This window comes from Ovis aries, chromosome 17 (assembly GCF_016772045.2).
Source record: "Ovis aries strain OAR_USU_Benz2616 breed Rambouillet chromosome 17, ARS-UI_Ramb_v3.0, whole genome shotgun sequence".
In the NCBI taxonomy this organism is placed as follows: Eukaryota; Metazoa; Chordata; class Mammalia; order Artiodactyla; family Bovidae; genus Ovis; species Ovis aries.
In genome coordinates, this window is record NC_056070.1 from 1,173,564 (window position 1) to 1,196,039 (window position 22,476).

A 22,476-nucleotide genomic window follows, 5' to 3' on the forward strand; every position below is an offset into this window, starting at 1 on the left:
TTTATTGTCTGAACCACCTGGTAAGCCCAGATTCAATGTAATACCTATCAAAATTTCAATGGCATTTTTTTTTTTACAGAAATAGCAAAACATGCTAAAATTTGTATGAAACCAAAAAGACCCCAAATAGTCAATCTTGAGAAAGAAGAACAAAACTGGAGGCATCACACTTCTTGATTTCAAACTTTATAATAATCAAACTGTATGGTATTGCAAGCAAATAAAAGACAAACAAAAAAAAATTACAACAGACACATAGACCAATGAAATAGAACAGAGCCCAGGAATAAATTCATATATATATGGTCAACAAATGTTTGACAATTATTCACAATATTCAAAAGGGAAAAGACAATTTGCTTAATATATGGTGCTAGGGAAATTGAAAATGGTCATGCAAAAGAATAAAACTAGACCTCTATCTTAAACCACTAAGACCTGAAAACTGTATAATTCCTAGAAGAAATGTCCTTGACATTGATCTTGGCAATTATCTTTTGGATATGACATAGCAATAAAAGCAAATATAAAGTGGGATTATATAAAACTAAAAAGTTTCTGTCCAGCAAAAGAAACAATTAATAAGTGAAAACTCACCAGGAAGTGGAAGAAATAATTTACAAACCATATATCCTCTAAGGGATTAATATTCAAAATATATAAGGAACTCACCCAACTCAATAGCACAAAAATAATTTAAATTGGGCAGAGGACCTGAAGGGATGTTTTTCCAAAGAAGACATACAAAGGGGCCAGTTACATGAAAGGGTGCTCACCATCAATAATTATCAGAGAAATACAAATTAAAATCACAATGGGATATTATATGTGGAAGGCAAAAAAGCTAAACTCACAAAACAGACAATAGATTTGTGGTCAACAGAGATAAAGATTAGGGAAAATGATTCAAAGTAGTCACAAAGTACAAACTCCTCTTATAAGAGAAATAAATTCTGGGGAGTACTGTAAAGAATGGCAACCACAATTAATAATGTGTGTGTGTGTTTAGTCAGTAAATCGTGTCCAGCTCTTCTGTGATCTCATGGACTGTAGCCTGCCAATTTCCTCTGTCCATGGGGTTTCCCAGACAAGAACACTGGAGTGGGTTGCCATTTCCTTCTTCAGGAAATCTTCCTAACCCAGGGATTGAACCTACATCTCCTGCACTACAGGCAGATTCTTTACCACTGAACAACCAGGGAAGACTACAGTTAGCAATACTGGATTGTACAGTTTGAAAATTGCTAAGAGAGTGGACCATAATGTTTCTCAACTCACATGCCTATACATAATGTTAAGTTACGGATGAGTTAACTAAACTTATTATGTCATTATTTCACAACATTTATTTATATCAAGTCATGGTATATATCTTAAACTTATACAATATTATGTCAATTTTATTTCAGTAAACCTGAAAAAAAGAAGAGAGTCTTAGAAAGGTAAGCTGGACCCCAATGTTGAGTAATGTGAGGACTGCTTAAAACTTTGTCTTTACTGATTAGAACAAGTAGTCTCCTTTTATTTTTTTTACCAATAATTGGCTCTTAGATTAAAATGAACACTATCTAATCTTTTGGATTTGGCAAATGCTGAGTTCTTTCTCCTCCTAACTGATATTATGTGGACTGCTGGCTTTGAGAAACATTGGTAATTGAAATTTGGAAGATGTTGCTTAAAATTCAATCATATTATAAAATTCTAATTATTTAAAACAACAACAACAACAACAACAACCAGGTACAATAATTTTGAGTAGGAAGACCCAAATTGAGCATTATTGATCAGGAGGATTGTCATGTAGCATGAATTTGGATGATGAGAGTAAGGGAACCCAGATTCCAGTAGAGATATGGAAGCATTTTATGTTCAGCTGTGAAATCCCTTGGTACTTTTTCCCCCTGAACCCTAGAATCCTTATCCATAGTGTTATTTGACAATGTTCTGACTCAGAACTGTTTTTGACTTATAAAGATACAACATTATTTCTGAATAAGCTAGATATATACTTCCAACTTGATGCCCAATCAGCTCTACAAAATTGAGGTATTCTTCAATTCATTAAGGATATCATTGTATCACTTGAATTTAAGAGTGGCTCAAAGAAAATTTAATATATGTTAAAGTGCATTAAATTCAACTATTCCAAAATCAGAATTATAATTTGTAAGAGCTACCCTTCAACATTTACTTGGGATGTATCTGGTAGTTCTATACATCAAATTCATCCTGAGACCAAAATATTTGAGAACTCCTGCTTGAGTTAAGTGCATTTACAGTGTGCTCATAGCACCCAGTAAAGAGCTATGTACTTGCACCACACCTTTTTTTAAAAAAATATAAATTTATTTATTTTAATTGGAGGTTAATTACTTCACAATTTTTTATTCTTTTTGCCATACATCAACATGAAAAAGTTGGTTGTATTAAACTGCAACTCAACATTATAATCCTATGTTGGCCTGTGCTAAGAATATGACAATAAACAGTCCTCTGAAATTAATCATTTTATGGATTCAAACAAGTAGTTGGAAAGATTTGATGATTTTTATTCAAAGTGTACACTGTTCGAGGTCCACTAGAGAAATTTCTCTGACAGTACAGTATCATAAAAAATTTGATCTCACCTCAGTAAAGGATTTGTCATTTTAGATAACACTAGTTATGCAGTTTATCCTCTTTCTCTCTCTTTTTACTTTAATGTCTTGAAATCTTACTATCTTTCAACCAAATGTTCACCTCCTCTTCTAGCCACCATTTTGCTTAATCTTTTGGCATGGATTTTCACATATTGATCATCTGGCTTTTTCTGACTTTTGTACTTTTATTTTGTCCCAATTTCTACATGTATTTCCCACACATTTATACACATACATTTTTTAAAGACAGGGAGTAAATGCATATGCACATAGACAAGTTTGAATACACTTCAATTTGACTCTTATAGTTTTAGGAGAGGATCACAGTTAGAGTAGTCCCTGGTTTGCTGATAAGGAAACGGAGTGCTGATTGATTTAACCAAGGCCAGTTCAGTTCAGTTCAGTCGCTCAAATCACAGCACGTCAGGCCTCCCTGTCCATCACCAACTCCGGGAGTTCATTCAGATTCACGTCCATCGAGTCCGTGATGCCATCAAGCCATCTCATCCTCGGTTGTACCCTGCTCCTCCTTCCCCCAATCCCTCCCAGCATCAGAGTCTTTTCCAATGAGTCAACTCTTCACATGAGGTGGCCAAAGTACTGAAGTTTCAGCTTTAGCATCATTCCTTAAAGAAATCCCAGGGTTGATCTCCTTCAGAATGAACTGGTTGGATCTCCTTGCAGTCCAAGGGACTCTCAAGAGTCTTCTCCAACACCACACTTCAAAAGCATCAATTCTTCGGCGCTCAGCCTTCTTCACAGTCCAACTGTCACATCCATTCATGACTACTGGGAAAACCATAGCCTTGACAAGACGGACCTTAGTCGGCAAATTAATGTCTCTGCTTTTGAATATGGTATCTAGGTTGGTCATAACTTTGCTTCCATGGAGTAAGCATCTTTTAATTTCATGGCTGCAATCACCATCTGCAGTGATTTTGGAGCCCCCCACCCCACCCCCCAAAAAAAGTCTGACACTGTTTCTACTGTTTCCCCATCTATTTCCCATGAAGTGATGGGACCAAATGCCATGATCTTCATTTTCTGAATGTTGAGCTTTAAGCCAACTTTTTCACTCTCCTCTTTCACTTTCATCAAGAGGCTTTTAGCTCCTCTTCACTTTCTGCCATAAGGGTGGTGTCATCTGCATATCTGAGGTTATTGATATTTCTCCCTGAAATCTTGATTCCAGCTTGTGTTTCTTCCAGTCCAGCATTTCTCGTGATGTACTCTGCATATAAGTTAAATAAGCAGGGTGACAATATACAGCCTTGATGTACTCCTTTTCCTATTTGGAACCAGTCTGTTGTTCCATGTCCAGTTCTAACTGTTGCTTCCTGACCTGCATACAGATTTCTCAAGAGGCAGGTCAGGTGGTCTGATATTCCCATGTCTTTCAGAATTTTCCACAGTTTATTGTGATCCACACAGTCAAAGGCTTTGACATAGTCAATAAAGCAGAAATAGATGTTTTGCTAAAATTCTCTTGCTTTTTGCACGACCCAGCGGATGTTGTCAATTTGATCTCTGGTTCCTCTGCCTTTTCTAACACCAGCTTGAACATCAGGGAATTCACGATTCACGTATCGCTGAAGCCTGGCTTGGAGAATTTTGAGCATTACTTTACTAGCATGTGAGATGAGTGCAATTGTGCGGTAGTTTGAGCATTCTTTTGCATTCCCTTTCTTTGGAATTGAATGAAAACGGACCTTTTCCAGTCCTGTGGCCACTGCTGAGTTTTCCAAATTTGCTGGCATATTGAGTGCAGCACTTTCACAGCATCATCTTTTAGGATTTGAAATAGCTCAACTGGAATTCCATCACCTCCACTAGCTTTGTTCGTAGTGATGCTTTCTAAGGCCCACTTGACTTCACTTTCCAAAATGTCTGGCTCTAGATTAGCGATCACATCATCATGATTATCTGGGTTGTGAAGATCTTTTTGTACAGTTCTTCCATGTATCTTTGCCACCTTTTCTTAATATCTTCTGCTTCTATTAGGTCCAGACCATTTCTGTCCTTTATCGAGCCCATCTTTGCATGAAATGTTCCCTCGCTATCTCTAATTTTCTTGAAGTGATCTCTAGTCTTTCCCATTCTGTTGTTTTCCTCTATTTCTTTGCATTGATCGCTGAAGAAGGCTTTCTTATCTCTTCTTGCTATTCTTTGGAACTCTGCATTCAGACGCTTATATCTTTCCTTTTCTCCTTTGCTTTTCACTTCTGTTCTTTTCACAGCTATTTGTAAGGCCTCCCCAGACAGCCATTTTGCTTTTTTGCATTTCTTTTCCATTGGGATGGTCTTGATCCATTTCTTCTGTACAATGTCACGAACCTCATTCCATAGTTCATCAGGCACTCTATCTATCAGATCTAGACCCTTAAATCTATTTCTCACTTCCACTGTAAAATCATAAGGGATTTGATTTAGGTCATACCTGAATGGTCTAGCGGTTTTCCCTACTTTCTCCAATTTAAGTCTGAATTTGGTAATAAGGAGTTCATGATCTGAGCCACAGTCAGCTCCTGTTCTTGTTTTTGTTGACTGTATAGAGCTTCTCCATCTTTGGCTGCAGAGAATATAATCAATCTGATTTTGGTGTTGAGTATCAGGTGATGTCCATGTGTAGAGTCTTCTCTTGTGTTGTTGGAAGAGGGTGTTTGCTATGACCAGTGCATTTTCTTGGCAAAACTCTTATTAGTCTTTGCCCTGCCATCCTGCATTCCAAGGCCGAATTTGCCTGTTACTCCAGGTGTTTCTTGACTTTGTACTTTTGCATTCCAGTTTTTATAATGAAAAGGACATCTTTTTGGGGTGTTAGTTCTAAAAGTTCTTCTATGTCTTCATAGAATTGTTCAACTTCAGCTTCTTCTGCGTTACTGGTTGGGACATAAACTTAGATTACTGTGATATTGAATGGTTTGTCTTGGAGACTAACAGAGATCATTTTGTCATTTTTGAGATTGTATCCAAGTACTGCATTTCAGACTCTTTTGTTGACCATGATGGCTACTCCATTTCTTCTGAGGGATCCTGCCCACAGTACTAGATATAATGGTCATTTGAGTTAAATTCACTCATTACAGTCCATTTTAGTTCACTGATTCCTAGAATATTGAAGTTCACTCTTGCCATCTTTTGTTTGACCACTTCCAATTCGCCTTGATCCATGGACATAACATTCCAGGTACCTATGCAATATTGCTCTTTACAGCATCGGATCTTGCTTCTGTCACCAGTCACATCCACAGCTGGGTATTGTTTTTGCTTTGGCTCCATCCCTTCATTCTTTCTGGAGTTATTTCTGCAGTGATCTCCAGTAGCATACTGGTCACCTACCGACCTGGCGAGTTCCTCTTTCAGTATCTTATCATTTTGCCTTTTCATACTGTTCATGGGGTTCACAAGGCAAGAATACTGAAGTGCTTTACCATTCCCTTCCTCCAGTGGATCACATTCTGTCAGACCTCTCCACCACGACCCACCCATCTTGGATTGCTCCACGGGCATGGCTTAGTTTCATTGAGTTAGACAAGGCTGTGGTCCTAGTGTGATTAGATTGACTAGTTTTCTGTGAGTATGGTTTCAGTGTGTCTGCTCTCTGATGCCCTCTTGCAACACTTACCATCTTACTTGGGTTTCTCTCACCTTGGGTGTTGGGTATCTCTTAATGGCTGCTCCAGCAAAGCACAGCTGCTGCTCCTTACCTTGGATGAGGAGCATATCCTCACCGCCACCCTTCCTGACCTTCAACGTGGGATGGCTCCTCTAGGCCCTCCTGCACCCGCGCAGGCACCGACCTTGGACATGGGGTTTCTCCTCCCGGCCACTGTTCCTGGCTTCGGGTGCAGGGTGGCTCCTCCTGGCTGCCCCCCTGGCCTCAGATGCGGGGTAGCTCCTCTCGGCCATTCCTGCGCCGTCACAGCCAGCACTTTGGCCACTGCCCCTGACCTCGGATGTGGGGGAAGTCCTCTTGGCCGCTGCCCTTTGGGCATGGGGTCCTCCCTGCTTCTGCCTCTGACCTCAGCCGTGGAGTAGCTCCTCTCAGCCATGCTTAGTGTACCTGTCGCAGCCGCCTGTGCATAGTGCACAGGTCACCTCCTCGTAAAAATTTCTAGATCTTTGAACTTCAATTTCACATTCTTAAAATCACCACATTTCTGGAGCTAACTTTTGAAGAAACCATCCTATTGAAGCCTCTTAACCCTTTAAGATGATCAAGTGGGTTCTCTGTTGTGAAATGAATCTTGCTGGCTCAATCCAGTTCCTTAAATTGCCAAAATTTGAGGAATGGGTAATTCCAACATTTTATGGTTCACATTATTATAATTGCATCTGATCATGATTAGAAAAATCCTAAATTATATGTTTATTTTGAAGTCATATAAATGATGGCATACAAACTGTTGAAAATTTTCTTGGTGACTATAATTCTCCAGTAGCATAGTTATTACTACTATAGTAAACTACTTTCATTATCTCAATATGTCTCATAACAATTTATTGCTTGCTGTCTGGCAGATTAATACACAGGGTCTAAGATATGTTTTCATGGTGAAAAAATGTAAAGTAGGCAATTTGTTGCTTTCTTTTATTTAGAATACATAGTTAAGATAAAAAAATCATTTCTTTACCAATTACTTTTTATTTGACATGAGCTAGGAGAAGGCAATGGCACCCCACTCCAGTACTCTTGCCTGGAAAATCCCATGGACAGAGGAGCCTGGTGGGTTGCAGTCTACGGGGTCGTTAAGAGTCGGACAAGGCTTCACTTTCACTTTTCACTTTCTTGCATCTGAGAAGGAAATGGCAACCCACTCCAGTATTCTTGCCTGGAGAAACCCAGGGACGGAGGAGCCTGGTGGACTGCCGTCTCTGGGGTCTCACAGAGTCAGACACGACTGAAACAACTTAGCAGCAGCAGCAGCAGCAGCAGCAGCAGCAGCAGCAGCAGCAGCAGCAGCAGCAGCAGCAGCATATCTGCTAAGATTACTTTTTCATATGCTATAGCTTTCTAAAACCCATTGTAAACATTACTAAGACTCTTCCCTATTGGTAGCAACAAATGGAAAAAAGAGAAGAGTGAGGCACTCTGAAATTGAATTAGCAAAGAGAAGGAAAGGGACTCACTGCAGAAAACCATGTGGTAGCTTTTCTGCTCTCATTTGGTAGGTGGTCTGATAGCTTTCCTAAAATAGTAATACATTACAGCTTTTCCTAGAACTCCTAATAATATTCACTGAAAAAATAGTTTAATTTATTTTCTTTGAGGGAGTCTGGACTGTATTTAACCTTCATGAGGAATTCATAATTCTTATGACTGAGTATGTGAATGACTCAGTTTGAATTCTATATATCATGTGTAGGTGGTGGGACTTCCCTCATGGTGCAATGGTTAAGAATCTGCCTTGCAATACAGGCAACATGGGTTTGATCCCTGATCATGGAACTAAGATCCCACATGCTCTGGGGCCTCCAGGCTACAGGTAGAGAGTCTGTGTGCCTCATGGAAGATCCTGCATCCTGCAGTTGAGATCCAATGCAATCAAATAAATAAATAATTTTTGGCTTCCCTGGTGAGCAGGATATAAACCTTCTATTTGAGTTTGGATGCCCACTGATAAATTTGTGCCCAAAGAGTCAGTAAAATACATCCAAGTCTGACTATATTTGGTTAAATTGCAGAAATGTACTATGACGTTTGGAGACCAAATCACTACAAGGTTAGTTGGGCTTCCCAGCACATAACATTTTCCTTATTTGCACTGTTTTGGCTTTGTCACTTTGGGTATTGGCATGGGAACCTGTTCTTTGTTGTTTCAGACTTTTTAGTTGCCTTTTTTTTTTTTTCTCAACTTGAGTAATAATCCTCTTTTGCTGATAGCTCTTTAGCTACTGTAAAAATAATTGTGTTATCATAAACAAAATTTTAGAATTTCAGATATGGGTAGTGTATAATTAGAAAGTGTTAATTTTGTTTTGTTTTGTTTTGTTTCCACCCAAACACACCCATGTAAGTAGTTACAAAAGACTCAGGGAAACACAGAAGTAGAATTATTTTCCCTGTTCTACTTTTGAAAGTTTCTTAGTGGAATCAGATGCTTTTAATACATGTTTGAAAAGAGTCTTTCATTTAACCTCTAAAACAAACCGCAATTCTGCTCCCCATTTTTTTTTTTCAATTTAATAAATTGTTCCAATTTTCCTACCTTTGAAATCAGATGATTCAGCTCTCTCTTTTCTGGCTTGAAAATTTGGCTTGATTCAAATTTCTGAAGCTAATGCTTCATTCCTCAGTTTTCCTTATTTTTAAGTCATTATAGTCTTAAATAATGTTTTCTATCTAGTTTCTTTTATGATTTGAATCTCTTTAAGCTAGTAAAGTAATGCTCAAAATTCTCTAAGCCAGGCTTCAGCAATATGTAATCTGTGAAATTCCTGATGTTCAAGCTGGTTTTAGAAAAGGCAGAGGAAACAGAGATCAAATTGCCAACATCTGCTGCATCATGGAAAAAGGAGGAGAGTTCCAGAAAAACATCTATTTCTGCTTTCTTGACTATGCCAAAGCCTTTGACTGTGTGGATCACAATAAACTGTGGAAAATTCTGAAAGAGATGGGAATACCAGACCACCTGACCTGCCTCTTGAGAAATCTGTATGCAGGTCAGGAAGCAACAGTTAGACCTGGACATGGAACAACAGACTGGTTCCAAATAGGAAAAGGAGTACATCAAGGCTGTATATTGTCACCCTGCTTATTTAACTTATATGCAGAGTACATCATGAGAAACGCTGGACTGGAAGAAACACAAGCTGGAATCAAGATTGCCAGAAGAAATATCAATAACCTCAGATATGCAGATGAAACCACCCTTATGGCAGAAAAAGAAGAAGAACTTAAAAGCTTCTTGATGAAAGTGAGAGGAGAGGGAAAAAGTTGGCTTAAAGCTCAACATTCAGAAAACAAAGATCATGGCATCCCATCCCATCACTTCATGGGAAATAGATGAGGAAACAGTGCGAACTGTGTCAGACTTTATTTTTTTGGGGTTTCCAAAATCACTGCAGATGGTGATTGCAGCTATGAAATTAAAAGACGCTTATTCCTTGGAAGAAAAGTTATGACCAACCTAGATAATATATTCAAAAGCAGAGATATTACTTTGCTGACTAAGGTCCGTCTAGTCAAGGCTATGGTTTTTCCTGTGGTCATGTGTGAATGTGAGAGTTGGACTGTGAAGAAGGCTGAGCGCTGAAGAATTGATGCTTTTGAAGTGTGGTGTTGGAGAAGACTCTTGAGAGTCCCTTGGACTGCAAGGAGATCCAACCAGTCCATTCTGAAGGAGATCAGTCCCAGGATTTCTTTGGAAAGAGTTATGCTAAAGCTGAAGCTCCAGTACTTTGGCTACCTCATGCGAAGTGTTGACTCACTGGAAAAGACTTGGATGCTGGGAGGGATTGGGGGCAAGAGGAGAAGGGGATGACCGGAGGATGAGATGGCTGGATGGCATCACTGACTCGATGGCCATGAGTCTGAGTGAACTCCGAGATTTGATGATGGACAGGGAGGCCTGGTGTGCTGCGATTCATGGGGTCGCAAAGAGTCGCACACGACTGATCGACTGAACTGAACTGAACTGAACTGAAGTTTCCATTAGACCCATTCTCTGTTCTGTCCGTTTTCTTTTTTAGTATAAATCTCACTCTCCATTCTTGTCCTGAGGATATGAACCTTCTTTCTGATGAGTTCATATCCCCTTTCTAACATCCACCCCTTGTGTTCCATTTTATACTTCTAAGTCAGTAATGAGATCTTACTTAAAGCATAGCTCAGATCTCATATTTTAAAAGCACTTCTTCACCTAAGCTGGACTCTGACTCTGCTCTGGTGATATCTGGTTATTTCCATTCTAATCTACCTGCTTGAGTTGCTTCCTTCCTCCTCTGTCTGATTTGCAGTTTCCCAATATAGTGCAGCCAACAGAAAATGAGTTCCATACCTCTATGAATCTGAAGCTCAGTTCTGCCAGAGCTGTATGGCCTTAAGCAAATTACTTGGCATCTGAATTTTCTTCCCTGCAAAATGGGGATGATAATAACTATATCACAATATTTTTTGGAATGATTAAATGAGAGCATACAATATAACTGCAGTTTTAGTCTACAGAACAATCTGGCAATGGTTTGTTGATGAAAATAGAAGTAGAAAATTAGAGTTTTATAATAAATTGCCAGTTTCCAACAGAAAATGCTCCTGGTAGCATGTCTTCTTCCTCCCCCACCCCTTTCATGCACATCCATTCTTTTTTTAAAAAGGTAAAATCATGAAATACTTCAACAGATTCAATTCCAGGGATGGACTCAGACCAGTTGATTGCTCACCCTGGGACCTCAGTGAGTTTGGGGTCTGTTCTTCTGTATGATGTCATATTGCTCCAACTAGAAACAACATAGGGAAGTCACACAATGTCCTGATACCTGGGCCTTGGACTTCTCTAGTGATGACTCCATTTATTAGTAACTCTGGATGATATTTATAATTCTTTAAGAACTTTCTCCTTAAGGGATGCTAAGTTACTAAAAATGCATGCAAATTAGCTTGTATCTAGCTGTTTAGAAAATGTTTAATAAATGACTCATGGATTTTGTATTAAAGGACTTTAAATCTGACACAGTTCACTGCCTAGTGGTTTTAGTCACTAAGTCGTGTCCAACTCTTGTGACTCCCTGGACTATAGCATGCCAGTCTCCTCTGTCCATGGGATTTTCCAGGCAAGAATACTGGAGTATGTTGCCATTTCCTTCTCCATATTGAAATGTATAAATGTGATTCTCTACATCAATTTTCCCTCACTTTATTTGCAATAAATTAAGAGTAACCTAGACCCAGACACCTAGAGAAGGAAATGACAACCCACTCCAGTATTCTTGCTTGGAGAATCTCATGGACGGAGAAGCCTGGTAGGCTACAGTCCATGGGGCCGCAAAGAGTCAGACACGACTGAGAGTGTCACTTCACTTCAGATCCAGACAACCTGGAATATAAAGTCAAGTGGGCCTTAGAAAACGTCACTATGAACAAAGCTAGTGGAGGTGATGGAATTCCAGTAGAGCTATTTTAAATCCTGAAAGATGATGCTGTGAAAGTGCTGCACTCAACATGCCAGCAAATTTGGAAAACTCAGCAGTGGCTACAGGACTGGAAAAGGTCAGTTTTCATTCCAATCCTAAAGAAAGGCAATGAAAAAGAATGCTCAAACTACCGCATAATTGCGCTCATCTCATGCTAGTAAAGTAATGCTTAAAATTCCCCAAACCAGGCTTCAGCAATACGTGAACTGTGATCTTCCAGATATTCAAGCTGGTTTTAGAAAAGACAGAGGAACCAGAGATCAAATTGCCAACATCTGGTGGATCATCAAAAAAGCAAGAGAGTTCCAGAAAAACATCTATTTCTGCTTTATTGACTATGCCAAAGCCCTTGACTGTGCGGGTCACAAACAACTGTGGAAAATTCTGAGAGAGATGGGAACACCAGACCACCTGACCTGCCTCTTGAGAAATCTGTATGCAGGTCAGGAAGCAACAGTTCGAACTGGACATGGAACAACAGACTGGTTTCAAATAGGAAAAGGAGTACATCAAGGCTGTATATTGTCACCCTGCTTATTTAACTTATATGTAGAGTACGTCATGAGTACTGGGCTGGAAGAAGCACAGCTGGAATCAAGATTGCTGGGAGAAATGTCAATAACCTCAGATATGCAGATGAAACGACCCTTATGGCAGAAAGTGAAGAGAAACGACAATACATCTTGATGAAATTAAAAGAGAGAGTGAAAAAGTTGGCTTAAAGCTCAACATTCAGAAAACTAAGGTCAGGGCATTTGGTCCCATCACTTCATGGGTTCATGGAAAATAGATGAGGAAACGGTGGGAACAGTGTTAGACTTTTTTTTTGGGGGGGGGGTTCCACAATCACTTCAGATGGTGATTTCAGCCATAAAATTAAAAGACTCTTACTCCTTGGAAAAAAAGTTATGACCAACCTAGATAGCATATTCAAAAGCAGAGACATTACTTTGCTAACAAATGTCTGTCTAGTCAAGGCCATGGTTTTTCCAGTAGTCATGTATGAATGTGAAAGTTGGACTGTGAAGAAATCTGAGCACCAAAGAAATGGTGCATTTGAACTGTGGTGTTGTAGAAGACTCTTGAGAGTCCCTTGGACTGCAAGGAGATCCAACCAGTCCATTCTAAAGAAGATCAGCCCTGGGATTTCTTTGGAAAGAATGATGCTAAAGCTGAAACTCCAGTATTTTGGCCACCTCATGCAAAGAGTTGACTCACTGGAAAAGACTCTGATGCTGGGAGGGGTTGGGGGCAGGAGGAGAAGGGGACGACAGAGGATGAGATGGCTGGATGGCATCACGGACTTGATGGATGTGAGTTTAAGTGAACTCCGGGAGTTGGTGTTGGACAGGGAGGCCTGGTGTGCTGCAATTCATGGGGTCAGAGAGTCAGACACGACTGAGTGTCTGAACTGAACTGAACTGAACTGAACTGAACTGAAGAGTAAATAATAGTACCATTTTTATTGTGTTTGCAGGCCACATAACCCTTTACATGTCTTTACTGAGCAAGTAGTAGTTGAAATTAATTTTTTTTTGAAATTGAATTACACCCACATAGTAACTCTAAGTGGTAATAATCCCCCATCTTTTACAGTTTTTATTCAACATAGTCAAGATTAGATATAAGTACATAAACGTCCAAAGGAGGGCATGACAATCCACTCTAGTATTCTTGCCTGGAGAATCCCATGGACAGAGGAGCCTGGCAGACTATAGTCCATGAGGTCACACAGAGTTGGACATGACTAAAGCGACTTAACAACATGCACAAAAGTCCCAGGTTAGTTCTTCAAATAGATCTCAATAATTTTAGGTCAGCAGTTGAACAATTGGGGAAAAATGGTAAAAAAAAAAAAAAAAGAAGAAGAAGAAGAAAAGAAAAGAAACCATTTTAAACAGAAGGGTCAGTCCAGTTCATAAGTTAGAAATGGATTTAGAAAGAGCCTGGGATAGAATTGATTATTAATCTGATAAAAAGAATACTTAGAATTTTGTCCCTAGAGTTTTTTTCTTATAGATTTGGACCAAATATAAATAACTTTCTCATGGAATTGAAGATTTTCATGTGAGTGTAAAATGTCATTTAATAAGAATTTTAAAAATTTAGATATAATTGACATATAATGTTCTAAAACATAATGATTTTATATTTGTATATATTGCAAGCTGATCAGAATAAGTCTAGTTAACATCTGCTCGTCATACATAGTTACAAGTTTTTCCCTGTGATGAAAATTTTTAAGGTCTATTCTCCCGCAACTATAAAATATACAATGCAGTATTATTAATTATGGGGCTACCCAGGTGGCTCAGTGGTAAAGAGTCTGCCTGTCAGGGAGGAGGTGTGGGTTCAGTCCCTGGATTGGGACTGTCCCTTGGAGAAGGAAATGGCAACCCATTCCAGTATTCTTGCCTGAGAAATCACACAGATAGAGGAGCCTGGTGGGCTACAGTCCACAAGGTCACAAAAGAGTCACACATGACTAAGCGACAACAAAATGTTGTATATAACAACAACAAAATGTTATATACCCCTATGAATTACTTATTTTATAGCTGTAACTATGTACTTTTTAACTTAAAAATGTCATTTAATAAAGATTTGGTTTTGATCAACGGTTTGGTTATAGACTGTTACTTAGTTATATTTCATTTCCAACCCCCCCCCCCCCCCCCCCCCCCCGCCGCTCCCAGCCATCAACCCTACTATACATTTAGAACGGAGAAGGCAATGGCAACCCACTCCAGTACTCTTGCCTGGAAAATCCCATGGACACAGGAACCTGGTAGGCTGCAGTCTATGGGGTCACGAAGAGTTGGACACGACTGAGCGACTTCAGTTTCACTTCACTTTCATGCATTGGAGAAGGACATGGCAACTCACTCCAGTGTTCTTGCCTGGAGAATCTCAGGGACAGGGGAGCCTGGTGGGCTGCCGTCTATGGGGTCGCACAGAGTCGGACACGACTGACTTAGCAGCATACATTTAGAAATTAGGTTTAAAAATCTCATTTTTTGGCAGGAAGGGGTGACTCTTTGGAAAATGTCAAAGTGAGCTTAAATATACATTTTTAATTATTCATTAGTTCAGTTAAGTCTAGGTTGGTCATAGCTTTTCTTCCAAGGAGTAAGCATCTTTTAATTTCATGGCTGTAGTCATCACCTGTAGTGATTTTGGAGCCCAAGAAAATAAAGTCTGTCACTGTTTCCATCGTTTCCCCGTCTATCTGACATGAAGTGATGATATCAGATGCCATGATCTTAGTTGTTCATTATTCATTTTTAGAACTGTTTAACTATGAAGAATCTTTCATGGCTTTATATTTTTCCTATTTATAAATGGTGATGAGTGAAAAACTTGATAATCAAAATTATAGCAACAATTACAGCAACACAATTATAAAGATTGCCATTTACTTACTAATTTAATAAATTATTGGCTTTTTAAATCTATGGGTGATAGCTGGTGAGTATGGCTATAGAGGACTATCATTTTTGTTTTTGATGACAAACAATTTATGCAACAATAAGTAATGTTTTCAGAAACATTACTGGTCCTTGGTTCTGGAAAAGGAGTTGTATTTTATGTAAGCACCACAACAAATTATTTCATCATGTAGAATTTGCTTTATAATTAAAATGCCCTGAATCTTTACTTGTTTAAAGAGAGAGAAGGAAGGGTGTAAGAAAAAGATGACAATATTACCTTCTTGTGTTCGAAATTAGGTGATAATAATAAGAATAACAATTGAAAAATGTATACTGAATATGACCATATGGCAGATACTGTGCTAGTATCTAAGTGTTCTATATGTATATACAGGACTGTAATTTCTGGCCTATGATTCTAACACTCAAAAAGTTTGTTTTAAGCTCAATTAGCAGGGAGATGAGATCTGAACTCATTTAGTGGCAAAAACCATCCTGAATGGACAGTGTTTAATTTATATTCTTAACTCATCCCACTTAGTTCAGTTCAATTCAATTGCTCAGTCGTGTCCGACTCTTTGCGATCCCATGAATCGCAGCACGCCAGGCCTCCCTGTCCATCACCAACTCCTGGAGTTCCCTCAGATTCACGTCCATTGAGTCCGTGATGCCATCCAGCCATCTCATCCTTGGTCGTCCCCTACTCCTCTTGTCCCCAATCCCTCCCAGCATCAGAGTCTTTTCCAACGAGTCAACTCTTCGCATGAGGTGGCCAAAGTACTGGAGCTTCAGCTTTAGCATCACTCTTTCCAAAGAAATCCTGGGACTGATCTCCTTTAGAATGGACTGGTTGGATCTCCTTGCAGTCCAAGGGACTCTCAAGAGTCTTCTCCAACACCACAGTTCCAAAGCATCAATTCTTTGGTGCTCAGCCTTCTTCACAGTCCAACTCTCACATCCATACATGACCACAGGAAAAACTGTAGCCTTGACTAGACAGACCTTAGTCGACAAAGTAATGTCTCTGCTTTTGAATATGCTGTCTAGGTTGGTCATACTTTTCTTCTAAGGAGTAAGCGTCTTTTAATTTCATGGCTGCAGGCACCATCTGCAGTGATTTTTGGAGCCCCCCAAAATAAAGTCTGACACTGTTTCTACTGTTTCTCCATCTGTTTGCCATAAAGTGATGGGACCAGATGCCATGATCTTCGTTTTCTGAATGTTGAGCTTTAAGCCAACTTTTTCACTCTCCTCTTTCAATTTCATCAAGAAGCTTTTTAGCTCCTCTTCACTTTCTGCCATAAGGGTGGTGTCATCTGCATATATGAGGTTATTGATATTTCTCCCTGAAATCTTGATTCCAGCTTGTGTTTCTTCCAGTCCAGCATTTCTCGTGATGTACTCTGCATATAAGTTAAATAAGCAGGGTGACAATATACAGCCTTGACGTACTCCTTTTCCTATTTGGAACCAGTCTGTTGTTCCATGTCCAGTTCTAACTGCTACTTCCTGACCTGCATACAGATTTCTCAAGAAGCAGGTCAGGTGGTCTGTATTCCCATCTCTTTCAGAATTTTCCACAGTTTATTGTGATCCACACAGTCAAAGGCTTTGGCATAGTCAAGAAAGCAGAAAGAGATGTTTTCTGGAACTCTCTTGCTTTTTCCATGACCCAGCAGATGTTGGCAATTAGATCTCTGGGTCCTCTGCCTTTTCTAATACCAGCTTGAACATCAGGGAGTTCACAGTTCACGTATTGCTGAAGCCTGGCATGGAGAATTTTGAGCATTACTTTACTACCATGTGAGATGAGTGCAATTGAGTGGTAATTTGAGCATTCTTTTTCATTGCCTTTCTTTGGAATTGAATGAAAACGGACCTTTTCCAGTCCTGTGGCCACTGCTGAGTTTTCCAAATTTGCTGGCATACTGAGTGCAGCACTTTCACAGCATCATCGTTTAGAGGTTGAAACAGCTCAACTGGAATTCCATCACCTCCACTAGCTTTGTTCGTAGTGATGCTTTCTTAAGGCCCACTTGACTTCACATTCCAAGATGTCTGGCTCTAGATTAGTGATCACATCATCATGATTATCTGGGTCTTGAAGATCTTTTTTGTACAGTTCTTCCGTGTATTATTGCCACCTCTTCTTATAGTGTATATATATTAATGCTATTTTTCCATTTCTCCCACTCTCTCCTTCCCATCCTGTGTCCACAAGTCTGTTCCCTATATCTGCATCTCCATTTCTTTCTTACAAATAGGTTCATCAATAGCATTTTCTAGATTCCATATATGTTAATATACAATATCTTTTTTTCTTTTTCTGACTTACTTCACTCTGTGTAACAGGCTCTAGGTTCATCCATCTCACTAGAACTGACTTAAATTGTTTATTTTCTATGGCTGAGCAATATTTTATTCTATATATGTACCACATTTTCTTTATCCATTATCTGTTGATGAACATCTAGGATGCTTTCATGTCCTAGCTATTGTAAATAGTACTGTGATAAAACTTGGAGGTATATGTGTCATTTTCAATTGTGGTCTCCTCAGGGTACATGCCCAGTAGTGGGATCCCTAGGTAGTATAGTAGATTTATTTCTAGTTTTTAAGGTATCTCCATATTGTTCTCCATAATGGCTGTATAAGTTTACATTCTCACTAGCAGTGTAAGAGTTTCCTTTTCTCCACATCTTCTCCAGCATTTGTTGTTCATAGATATTTTGATGATGGGCATTCTGACTGGTCAGAATTCTCCACCATGACCTGTCCCTCTTGGGTGGCCCTACACTATGTGGAGCACAAAAAACTGAGGAAAATTCTCAAAGAGATGGGACTACCCGACCTCTTGACCTGCCTCCTGAGAAATCTGTATGCAGGTCAAGAAACAAGTTAGAACTGGACATGGAATAACAGACTGGTTCCAAATTGGGAAAGGAGTATACCAAGGCTATATATTGTCACACTGCTTATTTAGCTTATATGCAGGGTACATCATGAGAAATGCTGGACTGGATGAAGCACAAGCTTGAATCAGACTTGCCAGGAGAAATATCAATAATTTCAAATATGCAGATGACACTACACTTATGACAGAAAGCGAAAAAGAACTAAAGAACCTCTTGATGAAAGTGAAAAAGGAGAGTGAAAAAGTTGGTTTAAAACTCAACATTCAGAAAACTAAGATCATGGCATCTGGCCCCATCACTTCATGGCAAATAGATGGGGAAACAATGGAAACAGTGAGAGATTTTTATTTTTTTTTTTTGGGGGGGGAGGCTCCAAAATCTCTGCAAGTGGTGACTGCAGCCATGAAATTAAAAGACCCTTGCTCCTTGGAAGAAAAGTTATGACCAACCTAGACAGCATATTCAAAAGCAGAGATTTTGCCAACATAGGTCCGTCTAGTCAGATTTATGGTTGATATACAGCAGTCATGTATGGATGTGAGAGTTGGACTATAAAGAAAGCTGAGTGCCAAGAATTAATGCCTTTAAGTATGGTTTTGGAGAAGACTCTTGAGAGTCGCTTGGACTGCAAGGAGATCCACAGTCCATCCTAAAGTAAATCAGTCCTGAGTGTTCATTGGAAGGACTGATGCTGAAGCTAAAACTCCAATATTTTGGCCATCTGATGGGAAGAACTGACATATTTGAAAAGACCCTGATGCTGGGACAGATTGAAGGCAGGAGGAGAAGGGAACGACAGAGGATGAGATGGCTGGGTGGCATCACCAACTCAATGGACACGATTTTGAGTAAGCTCTGGGAGTTGATGATGGACAGGGAAGCCTGGCATGCTGCAGTGCTTGGAGTCACAGAGTCGGACATGACTGAGGAACTGAACTGAACTGAACTGATTCTGACTGGTGTGAGGTGATACCTTATTGTACTTTTGATTTGCAGTTCTCTAACAATATGTTTATTGGCCATCTGAACGTCTTCTTTGGAGAAATGTCTGTTTAGGTCATTTACCCAATTTTTGATTGGGCTGTTTGTTTTTCTGACATTGAGCTGTATAAAGGGCTTATATATTTTAGAGATTAATCATTTGTCTGTTGTTTTGCTGGCAATTATTTTCTCCCATTCTTAGGCTTGTCTTTTCTCTTGTTTATTGTTTTCTTTGTCTGCAAAATCTTTAAGTTTAATTAGGTCTATTCGTTCATTTTTTGTTTTATTTCCATTACTTTAGGAAATGGGTCAATAAGGATCTTGCTGTGATTTCTGTCGAAGAGTGTACTGCCTACATTTTTTTCAGAGTTTTACTGTTTCTGGCCTTAAATTTAAGTCTTTAATCCATTTTGATTTTAGTTTTGTGTATGGTGTTAGGATGGGCTGGATGAAGCACAAACTGGAATCAAGATTGCCAGGAGAAATATCAATAACCTCAGATATACAGATGACACCTCCCTTATGACAGAAAGTAAAGAAGAAATAAAGAGCCTCTTGGTGAAAGTGAAAGAGTGAAGTCGCTCAGTCGTGTCTGACTCTTTGAAACCCCATGGACTGTAGCCTACCAGATTCCTTCATCCATGGGATTTTCCAGGTAAGATACTGAAGTGGGTTGCCATTTCCTTCTCCAGGAGATCTTCCTAGCCCAGGGACTGAACCCAGGTCTCCCGCATTGGAGGCAGACGCTTTACCATCTGAGCCACCAAGGCAGGGCTCAGTGAAAAAGGAGAGTGAAAAACTTAGCTTAAAACTCAACATTCAGAAAACTAAGATCATTGCATCATGTCTCATCACTTCATGGCAAATAGATGGGAAAATAGTGGAAACAATGACAGACTTTATTTTTTGAGAGGTTCTAAAATCACTGCACATGGTGATTGCACACATGAAATTAAAAAACGCTTGCTCCTTGGAAGAAAAATTATGACCAACTTAGACAGCATATTAAAAAGCAGAGACATTACTTTGCCAACAAAGTTCTGTCTAGTCAAAGCTATGGTTTTTCCAGTTGTCATGTACGGATGTGAAAGTTGGGCTGTGAAGAAAACTCAGCACCAAAGAATTGATGCTTTTGACCTGTGGTGTTGGAGAAGACTCTTGAGAGTCCCTTGGACTGCAAGGAGATCCAAGCAGTCCATCCTAAAGGAAATCAGTCCTGAATATTCATTGGAAGGACTTATGCTGAAATTCCAATATTTTGCCCACCTGATGTGAAGAACTGACTCCTTTGAAAAGACCCTGATGCTGGAAAAGATTGAAGGCAGGAGGAGAAGGGGATGACAGAAGATGAGATGGTTGGATGGCATCACCAACTCAATGGACATGAGTTTGAGAAAACTTCAGGAGTTGGTGATGGATAGGGAGGCCTGTCATGCTGCAGTCCACCGGGTCCCAAAGAGTCAGACACGACTGAGTGACTGAACTGGACTGAACTGATGGTGTTAGGAAGTCCTGTAGTTTCATCCTTTCATTCAAATTTTATACATGTAGCTGTCGAGGTTTCATAGCACCACTTATTGAAGAGACTGTCTTTGTCTCCTTTGTCAAAGATAAGATGCCCATAGGTGTATGGGTTTGTCTCTGGGCTTTCTATCTTCTTCCATTAGTCTATCTTTCTTTCTTTCTTATTTATTTATTTTCCAGAACTGTACTGTATACTGTTTTGTTGACTGGTAGCTTTGTGGTACAGCCTGAAGTCAGGAAGATTGATTCCTCAAGCTCTGATTTTCTTTCTCAAGATTGCTTTGGCTATTTGGGGACTTTTGTGTTTCCATAGTAATTGTGAAATTTTTTGTTGTAGTTCTGTGAAAAATGCCATTGGTAATTTGATAGGGAATACATTGACTCTGTAAATTGTTTCGGGTAGTACAGTTATTTTCAAAATATTGATTCTTCTAATCCAAACATGGAATATATTTCCCTTTGTTGGTGTCATTTTTTATTTCTTTCATCAGTGTCTTGTAGTTTTCTTCATACAAGTCTTTTGTCCCTTGAGGTAGAATTATTCCTAGGCATTTTACCATTTTAGTTGCAATGATGAATGGTATTGATTCCTTAATTTTTCTTTCTGATTTTTAATTGTTAACATACAGGAAGGTAAAGGATTCAGTACAGTTCAGTGGCTCAGTCGTGTCCAACTCTTTGCAACCCCATGGACTATAGCACGCCAGGCCTCCCTGTCCATCACCAACTCCTGGAGTCTACCCAAACCCATGTTCATTGAGTCAGTGATGTCATCCAACCATCTCATCCTCTGTCATCCCCTTCTCTTCCTGCCCTCAATCTTTCCCAGCATCAGGGTCTTTTCCAATGAGTCAGCGCTTCGCATCAGGTGGCCAAAGTATTGGAATTTCAGTTTCAACATCAGTCCTTCCAATGAACACCCAGGACTGATCTCCTTTAGGATGGACTGTTTGGATTTCCTTGCAGTCCAAGGGACTCAATCTTTTCATGTGTTTGTTAGCCATCTGTATGTCTTCTTTGGAGAAATGTCTATTTAGTTCTTTGGCCGACTTTTTGATTGGGTCATTTATTTTTCTGGAATTGAGCTGCAGGAGTTGCTTGTATATTTTTGAGATTAGTTGTTTGTCAATTGCTTCATTTGCTATTATTTTCTCCCTTTCTGAAGGCTGTCTTTTCACCTTGCTTATAGTTTCCTTTGTTGTGCAGAAGCTTTTAATTTTAATTAGATCCCATTTGTTTATTTTTGCTTTTATTTCCAGTATTCTGGGAGGTGGGTCATAGAGGATCCTGCTGTGATTTATGTCAGAGAGTGTTTTGCCTATGGACTCCTCTAGGAGTTTTATAGTTTCTGGTCTTACATTTAGATCTTTAATCCATTTTAAGTTTATTTTTGTATATGGTGTTAGAAAGTGTTTGATTTCATTATTTTACAAGTGGTTGACCAGTTTTCCCAGCACCACTTGTTAAAGAGATTGTCTTTAATCCATTGTATACCCTTGCCTCCTTTGTCAAAGATAAGGTGTCCATAGGTGTGGATTTATCTCTGGGTTTTCTACTTTGTTCCATTGATCTATATTTCTGTCTTTGTGCCAGTACCATGCTGCCTTGATGACGGTAAAAACTATTCAGTTCAGTTCAGTTCATTTCAGTTGCTCAGTCGTGTCCGACTCTTTGGGACCCCATAAATAGCAGCACGCCAGGCCTCCCTGTCCATCACCATCTCCCGGAGTTCACTCAGACTCACGTCCATCAAACCCATGATGCCATCCAGCCATCTCATCCTCTGTCGTCCCCTTCTCCTCCTGCTCCCAATCCCTCCCAGCATCACAGTCTTTTCCAATGAGTCAACTCTTC